Here is a 14,725-nt window from a genome sequence, read left to right on the forward strand (position 1 = left end):
GAGAGAGAGAGAGAGAGAGAGAGAGAGAGAGAGAGAGAGAGAGAGAGAGAGAGAGAGAAAGGTGGGGGGAGATAGAAGTCCAGGGAAAGGAGAGGAAAGAGAAAGCAGTAACAATATGTTCTGATATAATGCTCCTCTCCCCAGCTCTTTTTCTCCTTTGCTTAAATTTCTTCCTCTTGCCTGTCTCCCTCTGGCACTTCCTTCCCTGTCCTCCCATCCAGATTGACTGTTTCTCTCTTCCAAGAACTTAACCTCAGGGCTCCAAGACAGAGTATCAAAGTTATCCATTGAGGCCTATCTTTTTCTGCTTAACCTAAAACCATTAGGTTGTGTGTGTGTGTGTATTTCTATTAAAACAGCACCATTGCTTGTACTTACAGTAAAAATAAAACAAACTTTCCCCAATTGCTAGGCTTCAGGCTCTTTGTTTTGATGTTTTTCTTGCTGTTGCCTTTGTTGGGAATTCTGTCTTCTCATGGCCTGTTTATCTCCTGATACTACTCAGTGTCTTTTACTGGATGCTCCCTGATCTTAGGGCTGACAAGTTAGCCATACAGTTTGGGGGGGGGGGTGCATGGCCTTTTCGTTGTGATGTTCCCCTCTCAAGCTGTATCATGAATGTGTGTGTCAGTCTCCTCCACACTCCTTCAAGCAAGGACTGTGTGTTATTTAACCCTTGTCCTCAGTCTCAGGATAGAGCCTGCCAGGTGATGGAGAGCCCACGAGTGCTCATCGGATGGTTATTAATATAGCCTCATCAATCACAAAACGACGGGTTGAAAGTCACAAAAAGAGGGTAGCTTAGATTTCCTAATAAGAGAATCATGGGCCCTGGGCCTTCCGCAGAAACCCTCTGCCAGCATCATTGTCACCATCAATAAAACACTGGTTTCTTTTATTCTCGCACACAAGCTCATAGCTCTGTGTCTACAAGATCCTCTCTGTTCTGATTTTCTAAGTTTACAGATAATGACAACAGGAACAATAACCAGAGGGAAGCTGCCACACTCATACAGCCTTATGTTGGGAGCCATACATGTGGCTCTTTAAGAACTGGCGCTAGGGACTGCTGCTGAATTGGTGTGAGTTCCTCCTCTGACCTGGGATTTCACGTTTCAGATTATATTCCGCAGGTTCGTAATCACCACAACTCTGTAGGAGCCTCTGGCAAGCATAGATGTCACGAGGTGTTTCTGCTCCAGTCCGGGATGTGAGAACTCTATCCTAACCCTCCTTCATTCTAATCCTTTGGGGGTGAATTTCTGTGCGAGCGAGTCAGGAGAGGAAGAGAGTCACAAAGCACAAGTTACTGCTAAGGATAGAAAAGAAAGGTAAATCATATTACTGGTGGGAGACCCCCCAGTCTATTCCTGGAAAATTTTGCCTTTTTCCTGACTTATGAGTTACCCTCTTTCCTCCATTAGAGTTTTCCCATAAGAGGAACTATTCAAAGTCCTTGGAGGAAGGATGTAAGAGTTTATCTATCTTCTCCCTATTACAAGCACCTTCCTAGTTCCTCACTTTACATACATACTCTCCAATGAGACAAGAACCCGGAAACAGTGGTAAATGCCCCCCAACTGGCCTTTGTCTCTTCAAACTCCCCAGCCTTCACTTCTGACAACACTAGGATCCACGGTGACACATGTCAAGGAACTCCTTCCACCCCCACCCCTAGATGCCTACTGCAGAAGCTCTGGAACCCAGATGGAATAAACAGTGACACAGCTGAAGGCCCAAAGTTGGCAGGATTCCTTGCTGGAAGTGTGGCCATTCAGGCCCTCATAGGAGCCCTACAAACAAATAGCTCTTTTTAATTTCAACTCACAGACCATCTGGGTTTATGAAAGCAAGCCATTACAAGGGTTTTGAAAGTGTGTGGTGACATATCCTGCCTATGGCCAGTCCTGAGGCTTAAAGGTGCCAGAGATCCATTGGTTTGATCTATACCACTCCAATTGTCTGGTAGTAATTGTATACACAGGTCACCATGAAAACTCTGCAGTGAAATCCAAACAGATTGTGCATAATGATATGGACCTGCTACAGTTGCTTACATTCCAAGTGCAGGGGTCAGAGCTGATCAGTTGTTCTCAGCTTGCAGCACTCAAGTACCATGGCTTTCACTGCTAAAGCTTCAGGTCTCATCTTAGCTAAATGATCTTTGCACTGTTTCTCTCATTAAGTTTGAAGTCTGAGAATCCTGACATCACAACAGGGGCCTGGGAAGAACTGTAGTTCCATACTGAGGCATTTGCTAATCTGTAGTTACCACAGTGAAGACTCCAAGTTAACCAATACAAACAAAAGCAACATCAACAACAGAAAACCCCACCTCTGTGCTGTCCTTGATCAGTCAGGAGAGTGTTCGGTCAAATAACACTTTATAAACTGTGAAGGCCCAGGCTCATTCCTTCAATGCCAAATAAGTTCACTGTCCAGCCCATGACACATCATCTACTAGGCAGGTTGGATCTCTCTGTGTCAATGTTCTGTAATGAATGGCCAGCCTAGAGAGGGCACCAGCATTGGGTGGGGTTGTAGCTCTTCCTAGCAGGGGAGCAGGAGGTGGGACTCTCCACGTGTGTTTTCAGCATCTCTTGCTACCCTAGAGGTAGAGGGTGGATTCTGAGGGGAGTCATAAGTACTTTTTGTTTCTGTTATTTTGCTGGTTTATGACAGGTAAGAAAAATGCAATATACTTATATACTTCTAATTATGAGCGAGAGTGTCTGGATTTGAAATTAAAGACAAATATTCAAAGTCTAAACCTGCCTGTTGCCTTTTTTTTTTTTTTCATATATGTTATGCTGTGGCATGTTGGGGAATTCATTTTGCCTCCCCTCTTAGCAAGCTTCCTCATTGAATTCTTTTCTATCTCAATATTTCCTATTCTTCAGACAATTGTTCTCTGTGGCTCTTCCCGCCAGCCTCTTCACAGCTCACTATAGGGTTTACTTTTTGGTCTTTGTATTTAAAGGCCACTGAAGATAAATTCAGGAAGGCCTGATTTAATGCATTTATACAAGCATATTGACTGCATCCTTAACCCTGACTTGGCAAGTTGGGCAGTCAGGGGAGGAGATATGGCCACTGTCCACAGAGGCCTCACTTCTACCACAGTTGCATTCACACCTTCCCTTTATCAAGAAGGAAATAGCTTTGCCACAACCTGCATGGCTGAGTGCTGCTGATATCAGACTTTGGGAACACGATGCTGAGTTTTCTACCATTTAAATCTGAGAAAGACAAAAACGGGGATAAGTATGTGGCCCAGTGGCCTAGCATTTTCTGGGATGTGTGAGGCCTCTGGTTTGAACCACGACAGGGAACAAAAGACTATAAAGCTGAGAGAGTAAGAAAGGCATTTGGGAATGGGTGTGGGAACAAACAGCATCCTACCACAGAGGAGTGAGCTGTGCTTGTTGATGGGGAGGTGAGGCTTTGAGAGATGGAGATAGGTCCCGTTGTCACACAACTGGTAAGAGGTGGAACTAGATTCATTGTGATTGACACGTGAGCCTGACTTGAGTTCCATCTCGTTCTAGATATCAACAATCTGTGTTCCTCTCTTTATAAACACCTGACTCTGTCCACAAAGCACCATTGTGTGTGCATGTGTGTGGGGTGGGGGGTAGGGGGTGGGGGGTGGGGAGTGGCTGGGACTGGGAGGTATCAATAAATAAATTAATGAAAGAAACACACTGTTGGTTAGATATGTGTTTTAGCATTTGGAGATGATCTACAGTTGTTATAAGCATGGATCAGGAACTGGTGAATGCCCACTAGGATGTTACAGAATATTGTTTGAAAAGGAAGCTATGGCTCTCAAAATGTTATCTAGCTATTAAGTGAGGCCTTACAATGTTATACTTTGTTACTGGACCATGTGCAGGGCAATTCCCAAAGGTTGGACCTGGAAAAATAATTCCTTTGGCTTTTGGGTATTATCAAAGGTTACTAAAGGAATTTATTTAATAAGAGGCCCCAAGTTACTGGCAAAGGCAGAGAATAAAACTTTAATACTGGAAAAAGAAAAAACAGTTTTACCTGCACTTAAGGAGACACCTGAAGCCTTTCCATAATAGTCTGTAGCTGTGGAGTGGGACTTTTTTTTATTGGATATTTTCTTTATTTACATTTCAAATGTTATCCCCTTTCCTGGTTTCTCCTCCTAAAACCCCCTGTCCCACACTCTCCCTCTGCTCACTAACCCACCCACTCCCGCTTCCCTGTCCTGGCATTCCCCTACACAGGACATTGAGCCTTCACAGGACCAAGGGCCTCTCCTCTCATTGATGTCCCACAAAGCCATCCTCTGCTACATATGCAGCTGGAACCATGGATCACTCCATGCATACTCTTTGGTTGGTGTTTTCGTCCCCAGGAGCTCTGGGGGCTCTAGTTGGTTCATATTGTTGTTCCTTCTATGGGGCTGCAAACCCCTTCAGCTCCTTCTGTTTTTTTCTCTAACTCTTCCATTGGGGACCCTGTATTTGTCAGGCTCTGGCAGAGTGGGTTTTTAATCAAGGGATATTGGCAGCATCAATCTTTAAAGGCACCTATCATTTGACCTGAAGGCTCATGTTTCCTTCAGAGAGACGACATTGTCCCTACACTGCTTTCTTCCTAGTGCTGCTTTCCCACAGCTGAGGCAGGCAGGGCCCTTTAGTGGTCCCTTCCCCATCCTGGGCTTCCTCTGAGACCATTAGTAGTTCTCTGTCTGGGAAATAAATTAGTTCTAGGGTTCCAGTGATCAATTCAGCTTGTTGTTCTGTCGAAATAATTTCCCTTGTGCTTTTGGGACTCTATTTTATCTCTGCTGTTGAGAGGCTCAAAAGCCAAACTTTAAAAATAATGTGGAACATCCAGGGTCCCATAGTCTCCTTTTTCAGCTTCCTCCTAACATCTGGAGCAGACTGCCTGATAATACTGTCTATCAACAGTCTGAGTAGCCTAGGGCATCTTTCCTTATAGCTAAACGCAGTTACATGTATGCCAGTGCTGTTTCATCTCTTAGAAACCTTTCTGTGTCTTTACCGGCCTTGTGCAATGTGCTTATACACTCTGATTCTGTTCTTACTATGTTTTTCAACTTCTATTTTGGACATTCCCTTATTTTAAAGCAAAAACTACTGTTTAAAATCCTTTCTCATTTGGAAGGATTATTTTAACCTCTTTAATCTTTACCAAAACTATATCAATAGCTTTCCATGACTTTTGTTCCTAAGTTTCAAACTTAGGTTGCTTCCCCACAGTTGGACTTCTCTGTCTGCTGCCCCATTGTGGCCACACTAATTCCTTTGTTTTCCTCTGTCATTCCTCATCACTGTCTCTTTAATTGGCAGCTTGGGCCCAGTGACAGAGCTTAACCCGTGGGAGCACCAGAGCAGGGAGTTTCCGTTTCAAATCCCAGATCTTTTTTTCTCAAGCAAATATTTTGTGGCTTATCCTTAGATATATTGTTTGTCAGTTTGAAGTCAGATTGTTGATCTATTACTTTCTTCATAGCATTAAGTGATCCTTAATTCAAAAAATATTCTTTTAAAGACTTGACTCTCAATATCAATATTGAGATAGCTTGGCTTTGAAATGACCCTCTCCCCTTTTAGTGTTAAGTTGGACAAGATAAGAACCTCAAAAAGCCTAATCTCGGTGAATAGAACAATACAGGCAGATAGGAAATAACTCTCATACCTTAAAAATCACAATACAACTTTAAAATTATCCTAAAACTGTAAGATATTAGTTCTTTGGGGTAAGATTTGATAACATCCTTTCCCATGAGCTATAGTGCTAACCCAGATTCAGAAAGCGCCAATGGTTTGTTAGCTTATATCTCCTGCAGTATTCACTACAGAAAGCAAATTTAACATAAAGATCTTCCTTCAACAAACATATATATATATATTATTTCCATATTGATAAAACTCTTAATTTATCATTTGTGTATTCAAAAATATTTCTTAAAAAGTATCAATTTTTTTCTGAAAAGGAAACCCATACTAATTAATCAAATGGAAGAATTCTAATGTACATCACTTTAGAGGTACTTTGATTAATGTAAAATACTTTTATGTCCTTTCATTGTTTTTATTACCTTTGACTATGCATAAAAATTAAATAAAGTTTACTATTCTTTCAGCATACACTTTGGAAAAACTCTGTATCAAAATCTATGTAGCCATCTCTTTGAGGCTATGCCAGTGCCTGGCAAATACAGAAGTGGATGCTCACAGTCATCTATAAGATGGAACACAGGGCCCCCAATGGAGGAGCTAGCGAAAGTACCAAGGAGCTGAAGGGGTCTGTAACCCTATAGGTGGAACAACAATATGAACTAACTAGTGCCCCCAGAGCTCATGTCTCTAGCTGCATATGTAGCAGAAGATGGCCTAGTTGGCCATCATTGGGAAGAGAGGCCCCTTGGCCTTGCAAACTTTATATGCCCCAGTACAGGGGAACACCAGGGCCAAGAAGTGGGAGCAGGGTGGGGGGAGGGTACAGGGAACTTTCGGGATAGCATTTGAAATGTAAATGAAGAAAATACCTAATAAAAATCAAAACAAACAAACAAAATCTATGTAGCCAATATAAGTTTTATAGGTAATAGAGCTTTTATTGTATGATACCAACAGATGATGCTTTAAGTAAACAAGTTGTAGTTGAAGCATTTTAAAGTTTTGTGAAGCATTTACTAAACACCAAATACCACTTTTTTAGAGTTAAGAGAACTGAGAATACCTAAGTTTATAAAGCAATACATTTTTAATATTTCCCCAGAGTACTCACAATGAACAAGAAGCGAACAAGGTGCATGAGAGAATGGTTGTGGGCAGTGCAGAATAAACTGAGGAATGCCAAGAAGGACAAGAAGATGAAGTTAGACAGGTAAAGTGCCAGCAGAGTGGGAAAGCCAGGACACTTTTACCATATGTGGTGGTATTGGTGGTTAGACAGTGGTGGGTAGACGTTGGACCTAAGACCACCACAGAGCAGGCACTGTCATGGCTGACACAATACTTCATGTGGGTATTGACATTTTTGTTGCTTTGAGAGAAGTTCAGTTATGTGCAATGTACGTCCTTAGTAGGCTGTGATGTGTAGTTTTTGGTATCAGGCAGCTGTGGGTAGGAGGATTTGTCAGCCTCCTGGTCTCCAGTCCAAGCTTTCCTTGACAGCTGTAGGCAGAGAATTGCCCTGGTGTCAGGCATTTCCCACACTCTCTACCATTGTCAGTGTGGCTGTCATTAGCCAGCCAGACATTATGTATCATGGGTTGCAGTGGCTCCAGCATGAGTCTGGCTATCATTGTCAGGTCTAGAAATGCTGTTGACCACCAACCGTAAGTCACAGGGAAAGAAAGGTTGAGTCTGGTGACCCCAGGCAGCCATCTGGGATCTGTAGGTATTTGCTCTCTGTCTCTGGGCACTTTGGGGAAAGAGAAAGGAGAGGAAAATGAAGGAAAAATAGAAAGTTCTCACAAGATTCGAACTATGTCTCACCTCTTGGCTGCTTTGCCAAACTGTTGCAGGTGGCTATTGAAGTCTGCAATTTCCAGTTCCTACGTCTGAACAGGATTTGGACAAGGAGATGTGAATAGTCAAAGGTAGTGTTGTGGTTTGTTTATGCTTGACCAAGGGAGTGGCGCTATTACAAGGTGTGGCCCTGTTGGAGTAGGTGTGGTCTTGTTGGAATAGGTGTGTCACTGTGGGTGTGGGCTTTAAGACACTCACCCTAGCTGCCTTGCAGCTAGTATTCTGCTAGCAGCCTTCAGATGAAGATGTAGAACTCTCAGCTCAACCTGCACCATGCTTGCCTGGATGCTGTCATGTTCCTGCCTTGATTATACTGGACTGAATCTCTGAACCTTTAAGCCAGCCCCAACTAAATGTTGTTCACTATGTAATTTTGTAGTTATGGTGAGACACCAAGGTTAATGACAGTAGGGCTATGTTGTTTTGGTATCGCTTGGGCCTCCCTGACTCCACCCCCCCCCCCAAAAAAAATTAGATAGCTATTCTATGCCTACCACTGATATCTTCATTAAATAAGCTCTATCTCTGGGAACAATATCTCCTGTCCACCCACACAGGATCCTCTGATTATGCTCCCTGGTAGTATACAGAAGTTTTAATTAGCTTGCAGACTAGTGGATTTTCACAATGCTTCTTTATGTATCTGTAGTTTTGACTAACTTACTCTCTACCCCTGATCTCCTCTAACCCTCCATCCCCATTCTCATTTGAATAATTAACCTAGACAATTCTTCCCCTGTTCTTTCATGTCACCCGTATCCTGTGATCTCCTCTAAGTATATTTTTACTTGTGTTGCAAGATTGTATGCTTCCAGGTAACTTTTTATATTGTATATATCTACTTGTATTTGTTTTAAGATTATGTCATACAACAACAACAAAAATCCTCTAAAATAAAATAATCTAATTTTTAGATTTAGAATCAGAAGACACTTTGTTTATACCCTAGCATCAAGATCCACCTGGTCCACTGATGCCTTATTTCATTCAGACTGCTAGAATATGTCAATGAGCTGATGACATCGCTCAGTTGTCTAGCATGCATTATACCCTAGTTTTGATTTCCAGCACCCTGAAGATAAGATAAGTACTTATGGTAAATACTTGAAATCTCAGTACTCAGGAGCTGAGAGAAGACTGAAAATCCAAAGTCTGCTTTATAATGAATCTGAGGACACCCTGGGATAAATGAGGTTAAAAAAAAAAAGAACCGTCTTGGTCATGATGTCTGTTCACCCCAGTAAAACCCAAAACAGGTAGTTTATTAAGGAAAAAAGACACTTCTGAGGGTGGAAGTGGACCACACTGAGGAAATGTCAAAGGGTCAGGATATCTGTAATGCATTTACACACACACACACACACACACACAGAGAGAGAGAGAGAGAGAGAGAGAGAGAGAGAGAGAGAGAGAGCATGCTTGGTTATAGATTCCTGTCGTTGGTGAGCGGTTTCCACTCTGGTTTCTTTTATATGCTGATTTTGGCTGGAATCTCTGGCAGAGCCTTGGTTTCTCTTCCCTCCTGCCTTTCCCCAGCCTCTGAATCTCTCCTCTCGGTCCCCTACTCCCAACCCCACTTTTTATGCCTTTATTGAGCACTTCCTGTCTACCCAGCCTTTGGATCTGCCATGCTGCCCAAGCACTAAAAGAGCTCCCTGAATAAGTAAATATTAATTGTCTCACTCTGTCTTGGTGAATGGAGTTGAGAACAATGGATTTCTTTGTCTGAAGTACAGACTATTGTTCCTATTCCTCCTTTCTGAAAGCCTCAATGTAAGGACATTCAGAATTTGGGGCAGAAGCTGGCCCTTTCTGTGGCATTAAACCACTTAATTGACAAACCTGTAATTCATCAGGGGAAGATGATTTCTCAAATGCATTTTATACCCTTGAATTTCAAATCACGGAGTTCTTGCTGTTTCTGCCCAGGGAGAGATAATGTCAGTCAGGATGCTTGCTTTCTGGTCGATGCTTTTCCCAGGCTCATTATTCTAGCTTCATCCAAGCAGTGGCAGAGAGCATGAGTGGCTTTCTGCTTGGCACTTCCAGGAGAGGACAACAGCGGCCTGTGAGCTCTTAACATATTATTTTATTTTTATATAGAGCTACATTTTGGGTGCCTATGGGCAAAAACCCACAGGTGTTTGAGGTGGTAATGACCAGGACTCAGACTTAGCTAGCTTGGCTAAGGCATGAAGCAGGACCAGGCAGCCAGGATGAGATGACAGCACCTGACTCAGCTTAAAACAGTAGAAATTGCTGATAAGACTTAGTTTATAATGATTTTGTTATCTTCCTGAATTTTATTCTTAGAAACCATCCAAAGAATCTCATAGGATTCTTCTTAGGGACGAGTTAGAGACAATCAAACTCTCGCTAACACTTGGGAAGGATCCCTGCCCTGCTTTCTAGCGCTCTTCTAAGACAGTTTCTTTTTTCTTTTTTCTTTTTTAAATATTTTTTTATTACATATTTTCCTCAATTACATTTCCAATGCTATCCCAAAAGTCCCCCATACCCTCCCCCCCACTTCCCTACTCACCCATTCCCACTTTTTGGCCCTGGCGTTCCCCTGTACTGGGGCATATAAAGTTTGCAAGTCCAATGGGCCTCTCTTTCCAGTGATGGCCAACTAGGCCATCTTTTGATACATATGCAGCTAGAGACAAGAGCTCCAGGGTACTGGTTAGTTCATACAATCTGCTTGTGGACGTTGTACATCGTGGTGCGGAGCCTAGTGCGCACCACGATGTACAACGTCCACAAGCAGCCTCCATTGGGGACCCTGTGATCCATCCAATAGTTGACTGTGAGCATCCACTTATGTGTTTGCTAGGCCCCGGCCTACTCTCACAAGAGACAGCTATATCAGGGTTCTTTCAGCAAACGCTTGCTACTGTATGCAATGGTGTCATCGTTTGGAGGCTAATTATGGGATGGATCCTTGGATATGGCAGTCTCTAGATGGTCCATCCTTTTGTCTCAGCTCCAAACTTCATCTCTGTAACTCCTTCCATGGGTGATTGTTTCCAATTCTAAGAAGGGGCAAAGTGTCCACACTTTGGTCTTCGTTCTTCTTCAGTTTCATGTGTTTTGCAAATTGTATCTTATATCTCGGGTATACTAAGTTTCTGGGCTAATATCCACTTATCAGTGAGTACATATCATTTGAGTTCTTTTGTGATTGTGTTACCTCACTCAGGATGATGCCCGCCAGGTCCAACCATTTGCCTAGGAATTTCATAAATTCATTCTTTTTAATAGCTGAGTAGTACTCCATTGTATAAATGTACCACATTTTTTGTATCCATTCCTCTGTTGAGGGGCATCTGGGTTCTTTCCAGCTTCTGGCTATTATAAATAAGGCTGCTATGAACATAGTGGAGCATGTGTCCTTCTTACCAGTTGGGACATCTTCTGGATATATGCCCAGGAGAGGTATTGCTGGATCCTCCAGTAGTACTATGTCCAATTTTCTGAGGAACCGCCAGACTGATTTCCAGAGTGGTTGTACAAGCTTGCAATCCCACCAACAATGGAGGAGTGTTCCTTTTTCTCCACATCCTCTCCAGCATTTGCTGTCACCTGAATTTTTGATCTTAGCCATTCTGACTGGTGTGAGATGGAATCTCAGGGTTGTTTTGATTTGCATTTCTCTGATGATTAATGATGTTGAACATTTTTTCAGGTGCTTCTCAGCCATTCCATATTCATCAGGTGAGAATTCTTTGTTTAGCTCTGAGCCCCATTTTTAATGGGGTTATTTGATTTTCTGGAGTCCACCCTCTTGAGTTCTATATATATATTGGATATTAGTCCCCTATCTGATTTAGGAATGGTAAAGATCCTTTCCCAATCTGTTGGTGGCCTTTTTGTCTTATTGACAGTGTCTTTTGCCTTGCAGAAGCTTTACAGTTTCATGAGGTCCTATTTGTCATTGCTGTTCTATTCGGGAATTTTTCCCCTGTGTCCATATCTTCGAGGCTTTCCCCCACTTTCTCCTCTATAAGTTTCAGTGTCTCTGGTTTTACGTGGAGTTCCTTAATCCACTTAGATTTGACCTTGGTACAAGGAGATAGGAATGGATCGATTCGCATTCTTCTACATGATAACCACCAGTTGTGCCAGCACCATTTGTTGAAAATGCTGTCTTTCTTCTACTGGATGGTTTTAGCTCCTTTGTCGAAGATCAAGTGACCATAGGTCTGTGGGTTCATTTCTGGGTCTTCAATTCTATTCCATTGGTCTACCTGTCTGTCACTATACCAGTACCATGCAGTTTTTATCACAATTGCTCTGTAGTAAAGCTTTAGGTCAGGCATGGTGATTCCACCAGAGGTTCTTTTATTCTTGAGAAGAGTTTTTGCTATCCTAGGTTTTTTGTTATTCCAGATGAATTTGCAGATTGCTCTTTCTAATTCCTAAGATAGTTTTCTAAACACAGTTTCTTCTAGGAACACAGCAAAGAACTCCTTTTCCTCCAGAGAGAGAACCAAGGGACAGCTTCATCTCAACTCTACAGACAAGGAAACTTATCTCAGCAGGAGAGAAAGCATTAGTGGCTCCCTTCAGAATGTTCTGCATCAAAGCCCTCTTTGCACCCACACTCTGAGACACCTTAAGAAACATCTCTGTGTCTTATCTTGGCTCTTGGGGTAGTGTGAGCAGGTGAGACTTGCTCCAAGATGCGAGAGTTTCAAAACTGATCAATAACTACTGTCTCTGCTATTTATTTAATAAAAAGTTGCCTCTAGAGAGAGATCTGAGTGTTAACACATGAGCAGATGGTGCCTGGCTCTCCCTCGAGGCCTCTTGCTAACTTTAAAGTTATGAAATATTCAAGGCTATTTTGAGAAATGACCTTTTAATTTCTTTATTTTTAAAGATCATATTCTCTCTTCTTGATGCTTCTTACATGAAAGAAGAGTTTCAAGAATGCAAGAGGGAGCTGGGATACGGCTGGGAGTCTTCAGTCTGCATCTTGCAGATGGTCTTGGAATAAACATCTATTTGATGTACTTTATACTCTGGAAGATTAGGGTTTCTTTTTCATCATATGAGTGCAGCAGTGTATGCACACCCACACTCACATAAACGCACACAGGCACATATAGGAATGCACTCACCGGCATGCGCATCATGAACTTGCACACATGCACACACACCTACACCTATCCATGTACACACACACACACATACACACACACACACACCTGCCTCTTCTCAGCCAAATAACCATAGACTGGTGGGTCCCAGGAGGGTTAAATGTCATCATGACTGTGAGGCTCCCTGTCATGGACAACTCACAGCCCTCCTTCCATACTGTTTGTTTTCCAAGGCAAAGGCTGCTCTGCATGTCTCTTGCTTTCTTCTGTGACCAGTAACAGTGACCTACAACCATGTTAACTTATTCACGTGAGTACCTTCTCTGCCCTTCACTGTGTTCTATTAGTCACTAGTCTGATAGACACGACATCATAAAAGACTCTTGTGTCCCTCTCTTCTGGCTATGGGAATAATGAACTGATGGATCCCAAGAAATTGAACTTCTCCCAGGAACTGCCTGCTGGGAGATGAAAAAGGATAAAGCCTGAGCCAGTCAGAGAAGGAGCAAGTGTCAGGGAAGGATTTACAATTTCTCTTACAGGAGAGACTGACGCAGAAACTGTGATGAGTTGGACCACACCTTGACCTAGATGGCTTATCCATGCATAACCACAGCACTCTACTCAACTCAAACCTTCATTTCGGGACCCTGAAGATGTACAGGGTGTCACTAGATCTTGTCCCTTTTCCCAGTGTGGCCACATTTCCTGCTTTCCCCTGTAGATTTTGCTCTCCTGATTGGCTTATTAAAGATGAAAGGAAGGGCCCGAGTGAGTTGTTTGGGATGTCAAAACACAGGCCCTGACCCTCATAACTCCGGTAGCAATTTGCCCCAGTTCTCCATCATTCTCTCTTTTTCTTTCCTTTGATGATATATTTTTTATTTTTTCCTTTTATATTTTTAAGATTATAGTTTAACCACAACATTTCTCCTTTTGCCTTTCTCCATGTATATGTACATATATATTTCTAAATATAACCTGTTCAGTCTAAATAATGTTAATGTGATGGCTTATATATGCTTGGTCCAAGGAGTGGCACTATTAAGAGGTGTGGCCTTTTTTGGAGCAGGTGTATCCCTGTGGGTTTGGGCTTTAAGACGACTTTGTCCTAGCTGCCTGGAAGTCAGTATTGTGCTAGCAGCCTTCAGATGAAGTTATAGAACTCTCAGCTCCTCCTGCACCATGACTGCCTGGACACTGCCATGTTCCTGCCTTGATGATACTGGACTGAACCTCTGAACCTGTAAGCTAACCCCAATTAAATGCTGTCCTTTGAGAGTTGCCTTGGTTGTGGTGTCTGTTCACAGCAGTAAAATCCTAACTAAGACATACTATATAGATATATGTATATACATATATATTTCTAAATATAACCTGTTCAGTCTATATAATGCTTTCTGTATATATGTTTTTAGAGCTGACTGTGGCACTGGACAATCAATTGGTGTCCTCTTTCCTGGGGAAGGCCTCCTCTCCAATTCCCAGCTTTTTTCAGTTGCCTATAGTTCTTTCTGTAGGGATCAGACCTTGGAGACTTCTTTGTCCAGTTTCATGTCCATAGATATCATCCTTGTTCACTATTACACATTATTACAGTCATGTTGTGAGACTCTATGGGTGTAGCTTCTGCTATTACCAGGAGACACAGTCACAATCAATCACTTCCTGGTTCTCGCTGCAGTGGTGTTTAATGTAATCACTCACTGTAATGTTGTTCTCTGAATGCACAAGCAACACTTGCTTTCAGGAATTTCCATACTACACCTGGCACACCTGCATATCTTCGATCAGGTTTTCATAAGCCTACCTCATTTACATTCATTCATTCTCCCTTAGGGCTAAGGTTGCTCTCCCTCATACACTTTCTGTGTTAACACAGGGAGGGTGGTCAGGATGGAGATCTGTTGGCTCTCATACCAGGCAGCCAGAGGCGGTGAGGCTTTTATGGTGGCCACCTAAGCGGTTTGATCAGAGTTGTAAGGACTTGCTTTCATTTTCTGGCTCACTTCTTCCATCCTTGCTAGCTGTGCAAGTTTCTTCGATCACACTGATCGGGAGAAAGAGACAGAGAGAGAGACA

General features: G+C 42.5%; 1 pseudogene; it reads right to left on the reverse strand.

Annotated features, from left to right (window-relative positions):
- Window positions 1–12,670, reverse strand: part of LOC110297487 — a 38,177-nt pseudogene extending 25,507 nt beyond the window's left edge.
- Window positions 12,671–14,725: the final 2,055 nt, after the last annotated feature.

Source organism: Mus caroli, chromosome 7 (assembly GCF_900094665.2).
Source record: "Mus caroli chromosome 7, CAROLI_EIJ_v1.1, whole genome shotgun sequence".
NCBI lineage: Eukaryota > Metazoa > Chordata > Mammalia > Rodentia > Muridae > Mus > Mus caroli.